General features: G+C 40.7%; 1 protein-coding gene across 1 annotated transcript in view; it reads right to left on the bottom strand.

Annotated features, from left to right (window-relative positions):
* Gda (guanine deaminase) overlaps positions 1–22399 on the bottom strand; it is an 86449-nt gene that overhangs the window by 44328 nt on the left and 19722 nt on the right. The window lies entirely within an intron of this gene.

Raw genomic sequence — 22399 nt, 5'->3', positions numbered from 1 at the left:
AAGTATGTAGAGCACCTGAGACTCCAAATGTGTTCTTCTGAAGACTCAGATTGTCAGGGACAATGCACATTATTTATCTGTCATTAAAGTGATTAAAGGAAACAATGCTGTGGAAAACACCCAACTTCAACCTAATAGGAGATGACTGTTGTTAGGCTGTTATGGGAGACACTACTGGTGCTTTTTAAGGTTACTGTGGAGACCAAACGTGACAATTCTTGCGATGAAATTAGCATATCCTAGAATATAGTAAGTGGTCAACTATATCTATGGCTGTTTTGCACACTGTGGCTGCCTTTTCTATCAGCTAAATTGTTCAGCAAGGAAACATAGAAAGCCATGAGGTTAGAATGCAGAAAACATTCCCAGTCTGTTTGGTCTCTTGGATTGCTTTGTTTTGCTGTGTTAGGATGTAGGGCATGGTATGATAAGCAAGTGCTCTATCACTGAGCCAGGCCCTAAGGCCCTCCCTGTTTTAGTTTTAGATGCAGTATTATGAGAAAAAGGCGTTTCATTGAAAATTAAAATTTAAAAAACCTCTAGAAAAAATTGTTTACCCAATGGAGTAAATAGTTTTGTGTAACTGAAAAAGAAAACATTGATTTCTTTGTTCACTGCAACATGCCTTTTAAAAACTGTGATATTGATTAGAAGTAATTCCTAAGTTAAAATAATGAGATGTCTATAAAGATCAGTTTGAATCAATAAATTTAAAAAAAAGAGGAATCAACACTCATCAAAGCCTAAACATAATTATTTTAAAAGCCACAAACTTATTTATCAATATTTTTCAAAAGTGATCTAAGCTTCATAAATAAGTAGTATAGTTTTAAAAAAACCTTATGCAACCTACTTAAAATATATTAGGAATAAATGTTTTTGAGCAAAATAAAAATGAACAAAGTTTATTCTAGAGAGAGAGAGAAATCAAATGGTGAAACTGAGGTAGTTTTGCTACCCTTGTGGGAAACTCATGATCAGCAATGGCTTTTGACAATAAACAGATTTCATGGAATAAAGCCCTTATGTGGGCTTGATTATTATGTAATAATAATATACTATGTAATACAAAATACCCATGCCTAGTACCCTGTGACATTTCTCTGGTACTGTGGTCTTTGCTGTCAACAGAACAAATAGACTGGCAGATGAACTAATCGTTTATCACCTAATAAAGCACTAAAAATAACTTTGCCAATTAAGCTATATTTCAACCAAATAATTTAAAAATTCAAGAAATCAGTAAGTACTGCTATAATAAAAATTTTCCTACTCCCAATTTTGTTTTATTTGTATGAAAATGGCTTTCATCATTGATACCTATGAAAACAGAAAATAAGAAAAATTATGCTGCACCTATTTCATGCTCCCAAGCAATAAGCACTGACCCATAATGTAATTGCAGAAAATAATGTTTTATTTGCATGTAACAAATTATCTTCCAATACACACAATAGACATTTATAAACTTCCTCATGTTTTGGGGAAATTTTAAATGTTTCATTTTATGCCCATGAATGTTATTATGATAGCTTTTCTTTTTTTCTAAGATTTATTATTCATACAGTATTCTGCCTGTATGTGTGCCTGTAGACCAGAAGAGGGCAGCAGATATTATTACAGATGGTTGTGAGCCACCACCTGGTTCCTGGGAATTGAACTCAAGACCTTTGGGAAAATAGCCAGTGCTCTTAACTGCTGAGCTATCTCTCTAGCCCTGATGATAGCTTTTCAATAAGACTTCCAAGAAGAAAACATAGTGCATTAGATTAAAGCTGTGTAATGGATTAGAACAGCATTCATAACTCAGCAGGGAAGGAGAGACTGCACAGCATTTCAGACCATTGCAAAGGAGAAAGTCTGTATTTGAGTCTCACTATGTCACCCTGGCAGGTCCAGAATTGCTATGTTGACCAAGCTAGCCTTGAACTCATAGAGATTTGCCTGCCTCTGCCTCCCAAGTCCAGAGATTAAAGGACTTAACACCCCTGCCCCCATCCAAAACATTTTAAAGATTAATATCATGCTTTATTTGAGTGGATATTTTTAAACTGCTACAAATGATGGGTTTTAAATATTTACCTTTAACAAGTCGTACATACCACTAGTGTTTAAAACCTATACTGTTTTCAAAAAAAAAAAAATTAAGGAAAATGTGAGTTTTTTCTTTTTTAAGAGTCAAGTATATTGTGCAGACATTCACAATGCTGATTTTATAGCTACCATTTCTCCAAGACCCTCACTTCATCTGTCTTCAAAGTATACACCACACGTAGTAAAAGACTGCAATCTCAGAGTCAGAAAGGACTAGTTAGATACAACAAAACAGAATAATGATTAAACTAATGAAGACATAGTTACTGAATGGGAAACTGTCCTTTATATCCTTTACATAATGCTAAGTATCTTTTAACAAATCCAGGTTACCATACATGTATAGTGACACTTTTGATAATGATACGTAGGTATGGGTGTGGTTAACATGTGCATGTGAACATGTATGTTGAAGGGATGGTGTGTCTCTGTACAGAAAAAAAAAATTGACGGTGATTTCACTTTCTTATGCTCACCATAAAGCTAATTCTACTGACAACGCATAAGAAAATGTAAAACGCAAGCCTGAGAAATACTGAAGTCTAGTTTCTACACTCAGAGCCCATGGGTGGGGAGTTAAAACACACCCAGAGAGGTGAGGAATAAGATGGGCGTGGAGAGGGCGGGAGCATGCTGAGGCCATTCTCCCACTACATAAGGTCTCAGGAAGGGTCAGAATCTGGAAAAACCAGGAGGGAGTTGGCATTCAATAAATATCCAGGGTGGGGGAAAAGAGACGGAAGGGGGACTGACAGGGACACAGGTGAGGAAGGGGAAAGCAATAGGAGCCCTGCGGATAAAGGCGGACTGTCCGTGTTGTCAGAGCGGTGGGCTGGGAGTGCTTGAATTCACAATCCTTTTTTATTTCTTGCTCTCATTTGCATATTTGTTCATCCACTACTGTTTGTGGACTTGTTAAACAGTGTTATCACATGGATTGGAAGCCATCAGTTCATAGTGAACAGAACACTATATAATACGGCATTTAGTATGAAATGTTGTTATGGAGGCTGATTGAAGAAGGGACTAAAAGTGGTCTCTCCGAGAGATGCTGCTGAAGCATAGATTTACATAAAGGTGGAGGTGACTTTCATACTCTGAGAGCATCAAAAGACCAACACAGGATGTGCTGCAGGTATGTTCAGAAACACCAAACATAACTAGCGGAGACCCAGCCCAGGCACTAGGAAAAAGAGTGGAAGGGATCCAGACCAGAGGCAATCAGAAGTTGTAAGGCATGTTCAGCCTTCAGGTTTTAGAAAATCTCTAAAAATCTGCCGGAAAATATGGTTGATGCATCCTTTATGGTTCAGGGGCCTCCTTTCCCCTAGAGTGTCTGGGCTTATGATGCCATTCATTCGCTTGTTCATTCAAGCGCCTGACATGGCCCTCCAGCCTTCCTCCTTAGAGGCTATGGTCTCAGTCTAGGCAAGCTGTCAATCACATACACAAATTATTAAAAACGAGGTTTCCTGAAACCACCGACTTCCAGCTGGAAGGGGCTTTCTCTGCCAAACTCAGTTTTCCAGACGAGGAACCTGACTGCCTTCTGTTAAGCAAACAAGTCCAAGTGCCTTTCACTTGAAATGAGGGGTATTAGGATGATAATGTCAGAAATACTAAATCCAAAGGCAGATGAATAATGACTATAAGCTTATGACACAAGTCCCTGCAAGATATAGGCTTCAAACAGCAGATGGAAATTTTGGACAAAAGGCTCGTTGCCATGGTGTACAGTAAACTTCTGGACAATTGTGAGATAGCTCAGCTATGCAACAAGGAGGTAGCTTGTGCCTGTACTCATCACAAAAACCTACTCAAGCTACTGTGATGGGTGATAAGACAAACGATATGACACTTTGGAGATGGCCGAGGCCATTGGCAAAGACAAACATTGGTATGTTAGAACAATTAATGTCAAACTGATTAATGGAAAAGTGAGATGGGTTTGAAAAGCAAAAGTCAGCCTGTCAAAGTACAGTGAAATGAAAATTGCCACAAAGGCACCAAAGAATAGCCTGAAGGGCTTTGATTTTCTGATCTAATATTCCTTTTATGAATAAGGGAGCAGATCAATCCATATGATCATCCCAGGTGCAGAGCAAACACGAATATTTGCTAGGATACATCATCTTCCCAGGCAGCTGACTGCTTGTCTGGTAATATAAACTAGAAGTGATAAAAAAACCAAACCAAAACAAAACAAAACTTTCCCCAGAATCTCAGATACTAAGTATTTTAAGCGTAGGGGAACACTATCACACATTCTTCAGTAGACCAATAAATAAAAAGCATGAAGGAAATTAATTGAAAAATTGAATCTATTACAAAAATAAATGATTCATCCAACCTGGATCTGCAACAAAAGACCCACCTTAGAGAGTGCCAATCCCTCACACTATGAACGATCCTCTGTTAAGCTTGCAGACAGGAGCCTGTCAGAGTTGTCCTCTGAGAGGCTCTACCTAGCAGCGCTTCAAAACATATGTTCAGACTCACAGTCAATCGATGCTTAAGGAGTCTTGGGGAATAGTGGGAGGAAAGAGAAAAGGACTTGCAAGTGACAGGAGCGCCACAAGAAAAACAACAGAGGGTCCAGAGGGGTGTGCTGAGAATTAAGCAACAACCAAGGACCATGCATGAAATGGACCTAGGCCCCTACAGAGATGTAGCAGATGGGCAACTTAGGCTTCAAATGGGTACTCTAGTAAGGGGAGTGGGGACTGCATCCAACAGGGACTCACTTGCTAGCTTTCAGATCACTTTTCCTTGGCAGGACTTCCTTGGCAGGCCTCAGAGGAAGAGGAAACATTCAGTCCTGATGAAACTTGATGAGCTGGGGTGTATGGGAAAGGGAGCTCCCCTTTGCTGAGCAAAAGTGGAGAAGAGAGGGAGAGAGAAGGTAGGACTGGAGGGGAGGAGGGAAGGGACTCCAAGGGTATATAATGAATAAAATAAATAGAAGGGGGGGAAAATTAATTAGAACAATGAAAAAACCTCGATCTGAAATGTTGGACAATAGGATATTTAAATAATTATCAATGTATCATTCTATAAAATTTATTCTATAAAGACAATAGTAGCTTTACAGTGAAGAAACATGGCGGAGACCAGCCATGTTGCTAACATCCCCATCTCCTGTAACAGGGCACACCATCACCTTCTGACACAACTTACTGAGATTATCACGTCACTTCTGACATTCCTACTCATCTATATCACCGGAAGCTCATCCTGAGGAAATCCTGAGGAGATATACTGAAACTGAGGTTCAATCTAACAACTCTGCATTCTTGAAAGTTATCTGGCTGGCAGGCACAATATGAAGAGAGACAAAGACCTGCCCCCAGGCAAAAGGCAACTCAAATGTGACAGACAAATGGCACTTGTGATGTTGGAGCTGATTCTGCACCAGAGGAAGAAAGGGCCATTCTTTTATACCATGAAGAAGGTGTGGAAGGGGCTAAGGGTTGTGTAATGTTACACCTACATTGATTTTCTAATCTGGGTGGCTATGATTAATGTAAGGTCTCATCCTCAGTTTCTATAGAGGCTGCAATGAAAGATTTATACTGGAAAGGTGTCTTAGTGCCTTGTTGGAATGATAAAATATTCTGATCAAATCAATTTGAGAGAAGTCTGCTGACTTAGAGCAGGAGACAAATTTACAGTTTGTCTTATTTTGTTGTGATAAAACACTGACCAAAACTAATGTGTGGAGTAAGGATTTTTTTTTTTTTTTTTGATTTACACACTCTGATGATAGTCCACCATTGATGGAAGTCAAGGCAAGAACACGAAGCTAGATATAAAAGCAGAAGCAGAGATTACAGTGGAACGCTGCTTGCTAGCTTGTTCTCCAAGCTTTGCTCAGACTGCTTTCTTGTAAAACTCAGGACTACCTGCCCAGGCGTAGTACTACCTACCTTGAGCTGGGCCCTCCCATATGAGTCATTAATCAACAAAATATCCCTATAGACTAGCCTACAGGCTAATCTGACGGGAACATCTTCTCACTCAAGGTTTCCCTTTTCCTAGATGACTCCATGCTGTGTCAACTTGATTACAAAACTAACTAGCACAGAGACAGCACACCACAGGGGGAGGTCACAGTGGAGGGAGCCTGGCGGTGATGGTTACATCTTATCTACCACCAGGAACAGAGAACAAAAAATGCAAAAATGCTTGTTTGCTCTCACCTCAATTTCTCCACTGTAACACATTTCAGGATCCCCCCAGCTAGGGAATGGGACCATTCACATGACTGTGTCTTCCCATCTCAATTAATATAATCATGACAGTCCCCCAAAGGCAGGCTCGTGGGATAACTTAATCTAGACAATCTCTCACTGAGATTCCCTTGCCAAGAGATTCTAGACTGTGTCAAGCTGATATTTAAAACTAAACACAACTCTACCCCTTGCCAAGTCGACACACAAACATTCCACTTTAAGCTATAACCTTCTACCCCTTGTCCCAAAACTCTTGTGTTTATCTCAAAATATACAACACAGTCCACTTTTTAAAAGTCCCCATGGCCTTAAAACATCCAACTTTAAAAATTCAAAGTCTGTTAACGATGAGTACATCGTTAACATAAAACAAAACCACATTTTAGATTTCCAACATGTAATGGGACAGAATAAACATTCTCATTTCATAAAAGAAGGACTGGAACATAGCAAAGAGGAATCAAATCAAAATCCCACAGCTCTGTATCCAATATCTGAAGCTTGTAATGGAGTCAGCTGGGCTCCACATGCTTGGGCAGCCTTGCTGCCTCCTCTCTGCCACCTGCAGCATAAGCAGCTTCTCAGGCTAGATTCATTTCTGTCATTCTCCTTAGTGTATGTCCCATGGTCCCACCATCTCCAATATCGTGGGGTCTCAATTGCAACTGAGGCTTCATGGTTACAGCTTCACTCAGTGACTTTTTGGGGTCTCCCCACAGGCACACATAGCCTGGCCTGTTCTCCATGACCTCTCAATTTTGTATCTTTCACGTCTTCAAAACAAGTACAGTATGGATGGTATTTACTGCCAAGTTCTGCTGCCAGCTCAAGGTCTACCTAGGCCCCCATAGACCACAGTTGCATCAATTTCTCTATAATGAGATGACTCTAGGGAGACAGTTCTAATGCAGCTGCTTTGGAGATGCAAGAACCCCTTTAACTTCGGTTTTGTTATGTTTCATTTCATTTCATGTGTGTGGGTGTTTGCCTTCATGTATGTTTGTATACCACGTGCATTCCTAGTACTCTCAGAGGCCAGAAAATGACATAAGATTCCTTAAAACTGAGCCATGTAGGTGCTGAGAATTGAACCCAGTTCCTCTGGAAGAACAGTCAAGTGCTCTTAACTTCTAGCCAGCTCTCCAGCCCAAGTTTCCCTCTTTAAAATAAATTTGCATCTTCACAACATGGAACCCTTTTCAGAGATAGAGTTTTGTCCTGGAGATACTTTCCTATTTTCTCAGTGTACTGTACAGTCCAAAGTTCTGAACTCTTCTACATCATCTCCACAGAACAGTTCCAAAAGTCTAAAATCCAGGGGTCAATTCATCACCATAGCCCCACTTCTCAGTACCAGTTTCTATCTCAATGTCCTTTCCTATTGCTGTGATAAAAGTTCCCCCGACACCCCAAATCAACTCAAAAGAGGTGCAGTGTTTGGGGCTTATAGTTTTCTGGGTTACAGTGCATCATTGTGAAAAGTCAAGAAAGTAGAAGCTTGACACAGTTCTGCTTGACATGAACAGTTAAGAACAAAGACCAAGGATTAATGAAATGCTCATGCTAGTGCTCAGCTTGCTCTCTCCACTCATACGCAGTTCATGATACCCCACCCAGGGAAGGGTGCCACTGACAGGAAAGGTCTTCCTACCTCAATTAATACCATCAAAAACAACCCACAAATATCCCCACAGGGCAACCTGATCTAGGCAATTCCTCACTGAGACATTTTTTCCCTCTGGTGAGTCTAAATTGTGTCAAGTAGACATTTTAAACTAATCCTCACAAATGGTATGTCTATGTATAAGTTACTCTTTGCTCAAAAAAAGCATAATATGTGTGTACCGTGGACATTTGTTCAAAGCACAGGGGTCGCATATCAGATATTTACATTAAGATTCATAACAGTAGCAGAATTATGGTTATAAAGTAGAAAAAAAAATTTATGGTTAGGGGCCACCACAACGTGAGGAAGTGTATTAAAGGGTCACAGCATTCGGAAGATTGAGAACCATTGGTGGGGGAAATATAAAATAAAGTTGGCAAAATGTTAACCTTAGGGAGTGTATGAGAGTCATTTTTACTGTTTTTACAACTTTTATAAATTTGCAGTAGTTTTTTTAAACTTTAAACTAAACAGCATATTACTTAGAAACATAAATCTATAAAGTGAATGAATAAAGACACAGGAAAAAAAAACATAGGATACAAGAGGTGGGGGTAAGAACAGAGACAGGAGGGTGCGTTGGGGGTATCTGAGATGATGAAGGGCTGCTTAAGTCTTCAGCATTGCACCTAACACAGAGGAAGTGGTTTTTAGTCCTAGTAAATGAGTTAATGGAAAAGAAGACTCACTTAGAAATCAAATAAATTTACCAATATTATAAACATATGAGCACAAACAAATTCTCTATTATTTAACAAGGAATTCAGCATTTGTTTCTTACGATACGCACACATTGATCATCTATGGAATATGCATATGACCGGAAAGAAAAACCTCAGGAGGGGTGCACATGATGGGGAAACAGAGTGACAGATAAGCGCTAACACTTACGTCACACTGGCACCAGCCGTCCAGAGTCAAGTCATGTTCTGCCCCGCGGCTTCCTAAGCAGGTGGGGCTGTGCTGAGCAGTTGGATGTACCTCACATACTGCAAACGCTCTGACATACGAAATGTTACACCCTAACTTTTGTTGCCTGCATTTGGAATCCACTGATGCCTTAACCAACTATGGAAGCAGGAAAGTGCTCAGATGGTATCAAGTTAGCACTGAGCATTGAGTGAAATTCACCACAAATGTCAGACACAAAGTTAAATGATGCATTTGAATCTTGAAATCATTAAACAAGTGCAGCTGCCTCCAAAACAAAAAAGAAAGAAAAAGAAAAAAAAAAGTCTCCAGAGACTATAGTTAGCAAGTTGTAACTGAGAATGAGGTAGGAAAAGTACTGACTCTGTCTTTCAAAACTGAACAGTGACATGAACTGACCACAGCAAGAGACCACTGCAGACATGATGATCTTGGCAGAGCAGGAAACTGGGGCTTGGATAAAAGAGCTTCTTATATAACTGCTCTTACGGTCATTTGTTTAGACATAAGATTAACCTTATCGCTCCATTATAGGTTGAATTCGCTTCCATCTTTCCAGATCTTATGTGGAAGTCCTGGACCACCAGTAAGGGATGTGACCTTGTTTAACAATGATAATCAAGTTAACAATAATCAAGCCAAACAATGATAATGTTTTACAATGAAAATCAAGTTAAATGAGGTCATTGGAGTGGCATTTAATCTAATATGATTGGTGTCCTTTTGGATAGAGAGACACATAGAAGCAAGATGATGTGGAAGACACAGAGAGAGAAAAACCAGTCTTTTCCAAGCAAGGAGAAAGCTTGACGCACACTCTTTTCTGTATGTTCTCAGAAGTGATCTCAGCTGCTGACTCCTTCATATTGGACTTCCTTCCTCTAGAGGACAATGGCTTTCTATTATTTAAGCAGCTCACTTGTGATACTTTGTCACAGCTGCCTTGAAACTAATACAGACCCTACAGGGAAGAAAGTCCCAGTACTGGTCTCTTCTAACAACTCAGCAATGGATAGATAATGCAGAAATTCCTTTTTACTCCCCTGTGGAAACTTCATTTGAGAGTTTGAGGAGGTGAATGCATACTGAATTTACATCACAATCAGGTTCTGTTGTTTACTGGCTCTGTCAACACAAGAAATCTCTCAAACCTTCTAATTTACTGCTCATTAAAATGTGATAATAATCTTGCACCTCCAGTTACAAACATTGTTACTTCCTATTTAAAGGACTGTCAAATAAGGCAAGGGAAGGATGGTCATAGACTCTTGCAGCATTCTGGGAGGACACCACCACTCCATGTTCTTGATAGTGGCTTAGATGTAAACAGGGTAACAGTCGGGAACAGACAACTAGAAGCTAAGTCTAACAAGAGGGCATCTAACAGGACATAAATAAAATCCTACTTTGTCACTGTATAAAATGCAGATATCAGGGTAATGATATAAGAAACTTGCTAAGAGCAAGGACTTGAACTTGGGACAGGGGAGACAGCTCATTGGTAAAGTGTGTGCAAGACCTGAATTTAATTCCCCCAAAGCCAGGGCCGATTGCAAGAATTTGTAACTCCAACATGGGGAAGACAGAAGCAGACAGGTCTGTGGGGCTCTCTAGCAAGACAACCTAGCCTGCTTTGTGAGTTACAGGCCAGACGGGGGCCCTGTCCGAAAAAATAAGAAGGTGGGAATACCTAAGAAACAATACCTAAAATCATTCTCTTCTGATCTCCACAAGCATGTGCATGCATGTGAAAACACACACACACACACACAAACACCACCCACCAACATTAAAGGAACTTCCAGAGAACTATTTTGGAGATATTTTTTAGCTATCTCAGAAATATTGAAGCTCACAGGATATGATGTTGGAAGGCCATCCGATTTCTAAAGCAGGACGACAAGTAGCTAAGGCAATGCAAAGATGCTCGCCCTGTAAGGTACACAGCGAGAAGGTAGTATTGAGCACTGTTTAAACTATTCTTGGAGCTTGTGGCTTATTTCTAAAAAGAAAATTTAATTTTCTATGCTGTTATAGTGTACCAAATGGATACTAGTTTAACACTTTTGCACTTCAGTTTGAAATAAATGTGTGTGTGTATCTGTCTGTGTTGCCTCCCCAGGATCTCACCACCTAGCTTCCTGGAACTCTAAACATGACCAAGCTAGCCTTCAAATCACAGATATATACTTGTCTTTGTCTCCTGAATGCTTGGGTTTAAAGTGCGCGCCACTTAAAACCCAGCCTTGTTTTACTCTTGTAACAGAAAACAGTAAAGGTCACGGAATTATCATTATTTTTGTGACCAGTTATTAGATTCTGCATGACTTCCATGTTCTCAGTCACGTTTCCTGGCCCTGCATTCTGTGTGCAGTGAAGACTGCCTTACTGAAGGCAGAGCTCATAAAACGTTTCCAGTTTTGGAGGAACAGAATGCATTAGGATAATATTTTTAGCAGGAAATGACCAGAACATTTCTAGAGGAGAAAGAGGTCAAGATTATCATAGTTATAGTTTCTAGAAAAAGAAATCCCATAAAACTAAGCCAGGTTCAGTAATGAAAGAGCCAGTAACAGTGTTCAAGTTCATGAATAGAAGCTTCTAACAATTAAGATGGAATCAAGATGAAATCCACTGACTCACACACTTCACTCAAAGCTGAAGTGCCGTGCTGAGGCTGAATGGCCATCTGCTGGGATGTTAGAAGCAAGATTCAGACTCCTTTCAGGGAGGGGGTAGTTACCATCCACAATTCAGATCCCAAACCATGCCCACATAGCCTGATGTCCTCTTTTAAAAAACTAGAGCCTCCCTGACCCTGAGGAATATCAAATGTACCGACTTCCTTCAAAATGAGGTGTTCAGCACATGGTGGGACTTCTCAAGGTTACTGAAACAACAAGTCAACGTTCAAGGTGTGAATGAAGTTAACTGGGAGGTGGACCCTTCAGCTAGTGTCAAACCTCCAAATACCTACAGGCCATGGCCTTCCTGAGTCCTTGATCTGGAGTTCTCTCTCTAGAACTCCTGGCCCATGAAAATTGAAAGAATGATGGGTTTTGTCGTTGTTTGAAGCTCACCAATTTAGAGCATAATTTGTTCTGCAGAGAATAAATGCAATGTCTGACCTAAGCACTGAGGTTACATTTGAATCTTAAAAAGCTACTTATCAAGAGTTTCCATTTAACAGATTCAGACAACAATTTCCAAAACCAGCTCCTATTGATAAAAGGACGATAATTATCCATCCAGTGGTAGTCTGTGAGGAATCTCTAATTAATTCCTCCCACTCTACCTTCACCATGCTTTCAAATCTTCTACAGAAGATTAAAGCAGACCTCACAAACAGGATCTAAAATTCCTTTTATCTGGAGAGACATTTTCAATAGGTTCATCTTCCAGTCATCAAAAGTCAGAAAAATAAGGTCTGGGCTCCTTTTCCCTACTCATCAAAGTGCCATTTCACTCAGTATGGCACCATTTATCCAACTCAGACTTAAGAGACCACCACAGGTTTGGGGTTTAGAAAGCTGTTTCAGCAATTCAGAGCACTTGTAGCTCTTCCAGAAGACCCAAGTTCAGGTCCCAGAATTCCTATAAGGTAGTTAAATCTCCAAGGAGATTTAACACCTTCTATGGCCTCAATGGGCACCCCGGCACATGAGGCATGCACTCACACATACTAGCCACACATAAATCTCGCCCAGCCTTCTCATAAGGACTTCATGTTTGTATATTTGACATTTGCTTTGATGCCTTGTGTGTTTTTCTTTCTTCCAAGGCACCCGTGTGGCCCATCTTTGATTGTAAAATTGATTGGATTAAGGAGTACCTTCTAGGTTAATGGAGTACACACCTGTGTATCTGTTTGGGTATTTCTAGAGCTATGGAGATCATGAGGTCTCTGACCTGAGAAGTGATCAGTCTTTTGGTGGGTTCATAAGATGATGGTATTGTTGAGAGGTGGTGAAAGGTAAGATGTTGGGCCTTGATGGAGGAAGGAGGTGTCTATCTTTCCCTGGTCCTTTTCTATGTGCCTCTTCTCTGCTTCGCATATAACAAAAGCACAAATCAGAACATCACCTCCATGCCATTCTGCTCAAGAACCATAGACTAAACTCTCTTAAACCATGAATTCAAACCCATCTTACCTCCCTTGTTTCTTTCAGGTATATTGGCCACAGCAAAAGTAATCCATGCAGCACCCTAGTGTAAAGCCAACACCTCAAGCTTGGCTTTTTACCTTGATCCATTTCCTGGGATCCTGATCCACTCAGTCTACACAGGGTGCCATGCAAAGACCTGTGACGAAGTTGTCTCTTATTCCCAGCATAAATTTTCAGTGGCTTATATATTTATGATAAAGAAAAATGTTCAAACATGGTTTACAGGTCAGAGATGGCTTTACTCTTACCTGCCTCTCTAGCCAAAATTTGCCTACCTCACACCTTGTCTAGGCCAGTTTTCCAGTGAACTCTGGTGATCCTCCCTTCTCCTCCCCCAATTCTAGAGTTACAGGTATACACAAACATGCCTAACTTTTTAGATGTCAGGGATTCAAACTCAAGACCTCATACTTGTAGAGCAAGTGTTCATACCGACTGAGTCATCTCCCCAGACCATATCTATGTCTGCTTTCTTGTCTAGAAATTGGAAGTAATACTTGTAAAGTTCTTAGGATAGTGCTCATTCACAGCTGACATCACATAACTCAGAACTGTTGATTTTTTTTAATATATGCACTTTCATTATTTCACATTTTCATAAATATTTTATTCATATCTGCCTTTTCCACGAGGTGGGACATTTCATAAACATGAAATATGTATTTCTAGTCATGTCACACTCCCAGGGCCTATTGCAGTTTAAACATGTGAGAAATAAATAATAAGAGGCTTCCGTTCTGGAAGACTTAAGAATGTAACACTAAATTGCCTAGAATTTATTCTCTACTTGGCATTAACAACCTATTGCCTACAGGTTGCATGCGTTTCAGGTTAGCTATGAATATGGCCTAACACAAAATCATTTTATAGGTGTTATTTTGTGTGTATGAGTGTTTTACCACACACTTGCAGTGCTCACAGAGTCCAGAAGATGTTGGATTCTCTGGAACTAGAGTCACAGACAGTTTTGAGCTGTCATGTTGGTGTTGGGAATTGAACCCTTGTTCTCTGAAAAAGCAGGCAGCACTCTTAACTGTTGGGCCAGTTTTCCACCATTAAACAGAAAAAGATTAAACTTGTTTGTATTTTTAAACATTATGAGACATTTTAAATGAGTTTTGTGACTTGACTGTACAAGTCTCAAGACTGAACATTGCAGATGACAGTACTGAGACGGTGTCCATAAGGTGGACACATTTCCTAGACAGCTTCAAGCATGAGTCACATATGAAGAGGAACGGTTGTAAGGTAGGTTAACTGGGACGTTTTTAGGGACAACCCTTTGTCAATCATTTGAGTGGTCAGACGCAAAGGTCAATGTAGAGAAGAGCAGAGAGAGAAGAAAGAGGTGTTAGAAATCTTTAAACGAAAACAAAGACAAAGGTCAGAACAACTAAGCAAGGCAAAGAAAGTAGGCTTTGGGATTATTAGAATGATGGAGTACGGAGCAGAGCTAAGCAGCAGCATGTGTGAACATAGCCTGCAGCTCTCAGGACAGCCAGGTCTCGGAGAGAGGAGTCATCTGTGCAGAAGTGAATGTGAGCTATAAACATGATGCGACACATCTGGAGAAAGGCTAAAGTAACTCTTCAGACCTAGTTTAGAGGAAGGAGGGAAGGCAGAAAGGAACGAAAAGTTTTACAAGCTCAATCCATATCTAGCCTAAGTCCCTAAGGAAAAAGGAGAGAGTATGAGGAAGGCAATATCAGGAGAGAAAATGGCCAAGTTTGTCAGACTAATGTAAAACACCAACCCAGGGCCACAGAGAGCAGAACATTCACTGAGCAGAAGGAACAGTGGAAAGGAAGTCAAAGAGCAGACACGTAGTCTCAGAAGCAACAATAGCTATCTAAGAACAACTGACAATGACTTTCAAAATGCTCACAGGAGAATAATTGTCCTCTTAGATTTCTGTCTCCAGTAGAACTAAGTTTCAAGGACAATGGCATAATAAAGATGTTTTTAGAATTTAAAAAACTAAGGGAGAGAAATCTAGGGTGAGGAGGGGCAAGTGCCTGCAGCTTCAGCATTCAAGAGACAGAAGTAGGAGGATCACAAATTCAAGGCCATTATGGGTTAAATAGTGAGTTCCTGGCTAGCCTGAACTGTATATCAAGACCTTGCCTGAGCACAACTAACTAATTAAATAAATATTAAAGGAATTTTTGAGACTAGCAATTCTGCACATTAAGGGAATTCTGGAAGATGGGTTTCAGACTGTCTCCACAAAGATAGACATTATGGGAAAAACAGCAGAATACAAAGGCAAAGAATGTTCAGAGAATCAAAACTGGTAGAAGTTTGAGGCGTGAACATTATACATGTTATCATCTTGAATGTTAATGAATTAGGAAACAGGCTTAAAAGTGTCATGAATGAAGGAAACAGAAAAATAACAAGGCTTGGCGACATCTGTAGACTTTCACAAGCCCTGACTTTCTCTTCCATCAAGTGTGGAGCGCCATTGCCTCAGCTCTTTGCTGGTGCTCTCCGTGCCTTACAATGCCATTTCCTACCTGCTAAACTTTGGTCGGGCTGCAAGCCCTAACTCAGATGCCACCTCATCTGTGTGGTTCTATCAAAGTAAGCCTGTCAGGACTAGCTTCCTCTACTCTGTATTCCCTGACATGCCCTTTGCTCTTGGTGGATCACCTCTGTCTGTTAGCAATAAGCAGGTAAGCACAAGATAATCAGGAGCCCTTTTACTTCCAGTGACCCACAAATATTTAAATTGGTTTTAAGATCAAAATTTAAAATGAGTAAGACCCAAGACAATTATTTTCATCATTATAATTGATCAGCATGAGTCTGAAAATTATGTATAAGATGTGAATAATATAAATTATATATTTGTACACAAATAATATATTCCAATTACATCTATATCTTCTTAAGGAGGGCATTATGAAAGTCATAATTATAGGCCTATTATATTGTATTTCTAGGTTTGTTAACAATGTGGTCTCCCTGTCTCTGACATGAATTGATTGGTCTGCTCTTTGATCACCTCCCCATGATGGGGGAGCAGTTTTACCAGGCCACAATGCAGCCACTCCTGATGAGAGCTGATAGACTAGGATCAGAAGGAAGGAGAGGAGGACCTCCCCTATCAGTGGACTTGGGGAAGGGCATGTGTAGAGAAGGGGGAGGGAGGGTGTGTCTGGGAGGGGAGGAGGGAGGTGTTCATGGGGGGGGGGAATACAAAGTGAATAAAGTGTAACTAATAAAAATTACTTAAAAAAAGAAGACAAACCTATATTGTGGAGACTTAAAGTCATCTCTCTGTTTAATAAAATCAGGGTCACTCCAAAAAAAAAATGTGGTTCCCGGCATTCTTCAATAATTTTTAATTAAAATGTTTGACATGGGCAAAACATTTTTGTATACGCTGCCTTACTTTACCAGATGACCCATGTCATTGTCAGACATGTACAGCTCACAGGAGGGGAGATAGTGTGTCTTTATCTTATAATCCTTGTCACCTATCATAGTTCAGCACACAGGTAATCACTCAATACATATTTACTGATTCGAAGCTCTTGCTGATTTGCTCATGATAGAAAATGATTTATAAAACTCAAAACAAAGGGATTAGCAAGACCCAACTGACAAGCCTGCTCTGGTGCCCCTTTCATTAAAGTGTAAGATGTTGCCAAGCCATGTGCACATAATCCTCTGGGGAACACAACCCCTTCTAGAGCTCGGCTGTCCCAACTTATAAGCTGAGAATTATTTTGCATATTGTTTAACTTATGACATTTCCTGTATATTCAACTTGACATAAATCCTCTTAGTGGGTACTGAGAAAACTGGTTTTTGGTATAAAGGTGGCAACTAAGCTTCATTTTTTCTCCAGGTCCTTCACATGCATTCCTCACTTCTCCAGGAAGTGCATCCTCTTGAGGGTCACATCCACCTACCAGCATTCTACCTCTAACTATGTACAAATGCTCCATTTCAAGGTCTTCAAGTACTTAAGAGCTCAGCATGCTCATACACAATGGCATACACTAGCCAAACCTAAGATATTTTTCTTGTGGATGCCAGAAAATGATCTTTGATGTCTACTCCTCAGTTTTAAAATGTATGAATTACTGTCCTACCAGCTTGTCATTTTTCTATTTGGAACCTGACTGATCACTGGAACACAGCTGCATAGATTAATAGAGTTCACTTCCCCCCGAAGTCCTGGTACAAGGGTCCTTCCTGTATGAGGAGTTGCTGTGGTCACTAGCCCCATCACTTTGGGGGCCATGGCAAGGCTTTCCATCATGGTTAGCGTACTGACTGGTTTTATGTCAACTTGACACAGGCTAGAGTTATCAGACAGGAGGGAGGCTCACTTGGGAAAAACGCCTTCATAAGATTCAGCTATAGGCAAGCATGTAGGGCATTTTCTTTCTTTAAATTTATTTATTCACTATACATTTTGATTGCAGCCCCCCTCATCTCCTCCAAATTTCCCTCTCAAATACCTGTTCTCTCTATTCTCCCCTCTCCTTCTCCTCAGAGAAGGGGGAGGTCCCCCATGGGTACAAACTCACCCTGGAACATTGAGTTGTGGCAGGACTAGGTGCATCCTCTTCTACTGAGGCCAGACAAGGCAGCCCAGTTAGGGGGACTGGATCCAGAAGGAGGCATCATAGTCAGAGAGGGACTCTACTCCAGTTGTTAGGGGACCCATATGAAGACAATGCTGTTTATCTGCTACATATGTGCAGGGGCCTAGGACCAGCCCATGCATGCTCTTTGGTTGGTGTTTCAGTTTTTGTGAACCCCCAATGGGCCCAAGTTGTTGACTCTGTAGGACTTCTTGTGGAGTCCTTCACTCCTCCGGCTCCCTCAATCATTCTTCCATCTCTTCCACAGGATTCCCTAAGCTCTGTCTAATGTGTGGCTGTGGGTCTCTGCATCTGTTTCCATCAGCTGCTAGGTGAAGCCTCTCAGAGGAGTTATGCTAGGTATAGGGCATTTTCTTGATTAGTGATGTATGAGGGAGAACCCAGCCCATTATGGGTGGTGACATCCCTAAACTGGTGATCCTGGGTTCTGTAATAAAGTAGGCTGAGCAAGCCAGTAAGCAGTACCCCTTCATGGCCTCTGCATCAGTTCCTGGCTCCAAGTTCCTGCCCTGCTTGAGTTCTTGTCCTTACTTTCTTTGATGGTGAGCTGTGATTTGGAAGCATAAACTAAATAAACTCTTTCCTCAAGTTTGCTTTGGTCATGGTGTCTCATCACAACAAAAGGAATCTTAACTAGGACAGTCAGGAATGCTGGCTGAAAAAGCAAAAGTGGTGACAGCGTTCCCATTTCCTCTTCCAGAGTCAACTCCCCAGCGACCTAACTATCTACCACTATTTCCAACCTCTGAAAGGTCCACCACCTCCAAACAGAGCCAGCAGCTTCAGCCAACCTCGCATATGTGGGTTCCTGTCAGGCTAATCACAAAGCCATTCCCTGTTCCTCTGGAAAACCAAGCATTTTACACTAACTTATTTTTACCTGGCAACTATATCTGAGGAGTGGAGAGATGGCAGGAAAGTTAAATGTGGCCCTGTTTGTTTCTGCTCAGAGGAACTCCACTGGGTTTGTGCCTATGATTTGGAGACAGTTTTTAGCTAAGTCATATGAGGAAACCTCATGTGATTTATGAAGCTCATTTGATTTATGAATCCCACATATAAAGTGGATATAAACAACAGCAACACAGAAAGCAATGATGCTGGCTCTCTAGGGGACATGCCTCCAGAAAAGCCAAATGAAGGTCATGACTCCATTTCTAAAGGAATATGTTTTTTAAAGTTTATGCGGGATGTTTTGTTTGCATGTATATCTGTGCACCACATGCATGAACTGCTTTCATGAGGCCAGAAAAGGGTACCAGATCCCCTGGGGCTGGCTTTAGAGATGGTTATGAGCTACCATGTGGTTGCTGGGAATTGAACTCAGGTCTTTTGGAAGAACACGTGGTACTGTTAACCTCTTTGCCATCTCTCCAGCCCCAAGAATAAAATAGCAGAGACCATTTCCTTCTGGAAATTCAGATAAAGGAAATTCTTACCTGTCCTCTGGTCTGGAAGACATTTTTTTTTAAATCATTATTTTTTTCTGACCAATATAGTCCAATAAGAAATATTTTGTATGACTTGATACTGTCTCCTTGTTTACGTTCTCTTCTTGGTGGCTCCAAAATAGGCTTGGTGTTGGGTTTCACAAGATCAGCACATTGTAGGCTTTCTTGAATTACCTGCTTAGTTTAACAAGGAACTCCTGCAGCTAAGAAAAGAAACTCAGAACAAGCCCAGCAAATTTTTCTCCTGTGTCAAAGTCCTGGCCACGCAACTTCTAGATGACTCTCCTGAACTTTCAAAAGGCTAAGCTCACCTCAACTAATTCTAATATCCTAATACTGGGCTCAGTATGTGGCTAGAGTCATTGCCTAGCATGCATGAAATCCTGGGCTTGAGCTTCAGCTCTCTAAATACAGAGTAAATAGAAGTATGATAGCAGATGGCTCTAACATGTACCAACAACATGGATAATGCCATTGGAAATAATCAGAATTTTTTTAAAAGAAAATTAATGACCTTGGAAGGGTCACATAATTGCTTCAGAAAGTTTGCTGAAATATTGTCAGAATGCCTCAGAAGTTTGCCCTGGCAAGAGGCTAAGCCAAAAGGCAATGAAAACATACAAGGGCTGATTGTTGTATCTTAAGACTGTCATGTACCTCCAAACATTTAAATACCAGCATAATGTTCAATTTTTCCCAGAGCAGAACAGATAGAAATAGGCTATAGAATCAGGCTATTAGGCTGAAAGTGCCTTCAGTAAAGATCTCGAACTACTGGTGACTCTGTTTCCTCACCTAAAAATTGGATATGAATAAGAACTCTTGCTGCCTTTCCAGCGGGCTCAAGTTCAGCTCACAGTACCTACGATAGGTACTCAGTACTACCTGTAAATCCAGAGTTAAGGAACTGGATGCACTGTCTAGCTTCTAAGGGCACCTACACATACATACATGTGCACAGACACACACACACACACACACACACACACACACACACACACACACAAGAGTACTTAGCTCACAAGGGCCCTTCAATGAGCTATATGAGATAATAAATTGGATGTTGAATCAGTGCCTGGCATATGGCAACTATGCATATCAGCTCTCTATCACTGTGATAAAAATGCCTGAAATAATCAGCTCAGAAGGAAGGAAGGTTTATTTTGGCTCATGGTTCAGTCCATGGATACGTGGGCCTATAGGGGTATATGATCCATTGTGGTCACTCGTGTGTGGTAGGGAAGCCCTGCTGACCTCACAGTGGCCAGGAAACAAAGAGAAAGACCCCACTTCCTAAAGCTTCCACCGCCCTTCAGTTCCACCAAAGGCTAGAGGCCAAGTTTTTGGGGAACACGGGGTCATACAGTCATTTACCATTACTAGCAATAATCGTTTTCTAATCCATTCCCCAAATGCTTGAAGAGCATGTTCTAAGTCCCTTATCATACACCCTGGCTGTAGAACATGCGATCAATGCACACTCGAAAAATTGATGAACCACAGAAGTAGCAACAGCCATGAAAAGAAACTACTTTTAAAAGAGTGCATCCTTCTTTTTTATAAATTGTCTCAAAAAAAAAGTCATATTAAATGTTTTTCAACTGCTTTTTCTTCTCTCGAGCTTAGCCGAAAGGCTGAGCAGTGATTTAACTGCCTTTTCTGTGAGTGTGTGTGTGTGTGTGCGTGTGTGTGTGTGTGTGTGTCTGTGCACATGTATGTATGTGTAGGTGCCCTTAGAAGCTAGACAGTGCATCCAGTTCCTTAACTCTGGATTTACAGGTAGTACTGAGTACCTATCGTAGGTACTGTGAGCTGAACTTGAGCCCGCTGGAAAGGCAGCAAGAGTTCTTATTCACCGAGCTATCATCTCTCCAGCCCTTTCAGCATCCTCTTGAGAGTTACTACGTACATGCCAGGATAAGGTTACACAAAGGTCCTTCACACAGCTAATGAAGGGACAATGACCAGCAGACACAGCCAAACAAACACAATGATAGATCGTCTTAAAGACTGATCTGTGAAAAGGTCACACCTGTGTGTGACAGGGTGCATGACAATCAAATTGTCACACCTAGAGCCCAGGAGCAGAAGTACGAAGACCAAATGGAAGGACGATTAACATGTTCTTAAATGACTTTTTTGCGATGCCCGGAAAGGCATCAAATCAAAGAACCGGCTATTTTTTAAGTTTGTCATATGCCCATCAAACTGCTAAAAGTCCAGGCAAATGTACAAAAAAAATCATGCTAAGGGTTTACTTTCTGGCTGAAGAAATGAAATTCTCATGAATATTTGAAATTGAGACATTCATGGTGGCACATTTGTAAGTGTCATTTCATCATGGGCTGAGTTATGGAAGCTCTCAGAAAGGACAGTGGGGTGTATCTGGGAGATGATGGGGGAGAATAAAGAAAGATGAAGGTATACTGAGGATGATTGGAACACGGTCAAAAGAATGACACGTGATGAACAATGCCTTGGGGAAACTGTGAGAGAAGCTCCAGGAAAAAAAAAAAAAAAAAGAAAGAAAAAGAAAAAGAAAGAAAGGCCTTTTACCTCAAGTGCATTTTGTTCCTTGAGTTGTTCTTGAATGTGATTTCATGCCTTCTGCAACAAATATTTGCATTTACTTTATAAGGTGTGTTTATTCTTGTTGGATGTTGGAGCATAGCTATAGAACCCAATCTGGTGAAAGGTGCTGAGTGTTGTTTTCAGAGTACCCTGAATCTGGATATGGCTGCCTGCCTTGCTTTCATCCCTCCCCAGGTATAATCTATATTATGTACCAGGCAATCATGTTTAAATTGTCTGTCCTGAGAAAGTTCTGGGAAAAGGCTGCTCTGTTAATACATTTATTGGCGCTTATGTACATGCTTTTCCGATTTTTTTTTTCCTGATCATGTTTTTCTAAACTCAAACAACCTTCCTTGGACCATTGCTTTCATTGTTACATTTGTATATAAAAGTACACTGAAACTTAAGTAAAATTGTCTACAGGATTAGACTGTCCCATTCTTTACAGTCTGTCCCATTCTTTATAGTCTTTGAATCCTGAGTCTCGAAGACAGATCTGCACAGGTTGGAGGAGTCAACAGAGGTTATTGAACAAAATACGGGTAGTTCAAAGATATGAGAAAAAAAATAAGTTGGTACAAAATAGTTTGCCTCCATTATTTCCCTGCACTCCTTGTCCTCTCTCTCTCTCTCTCTCTCTCTCTCTCTCTCTCTCTCTCTCTCT

Source organism: Psammomys obesus, unplaced genomic scaffold, assembly GCF_907164565.1.
Source record: "Psammomys obesus unplaced genomic scaffold, mPsaObe1.curated_primary_1811, whole genome shotgun sequence".
Taxonomy (NCBI): Eukaryota; Metazoa; Chordata; class Mammalia; order Rodentia; family Muridae; genus Psammomys; species Psammomys obesus.
This window is presented reverse-complemented; position numbering and strand designations above follow the sequence as displayed.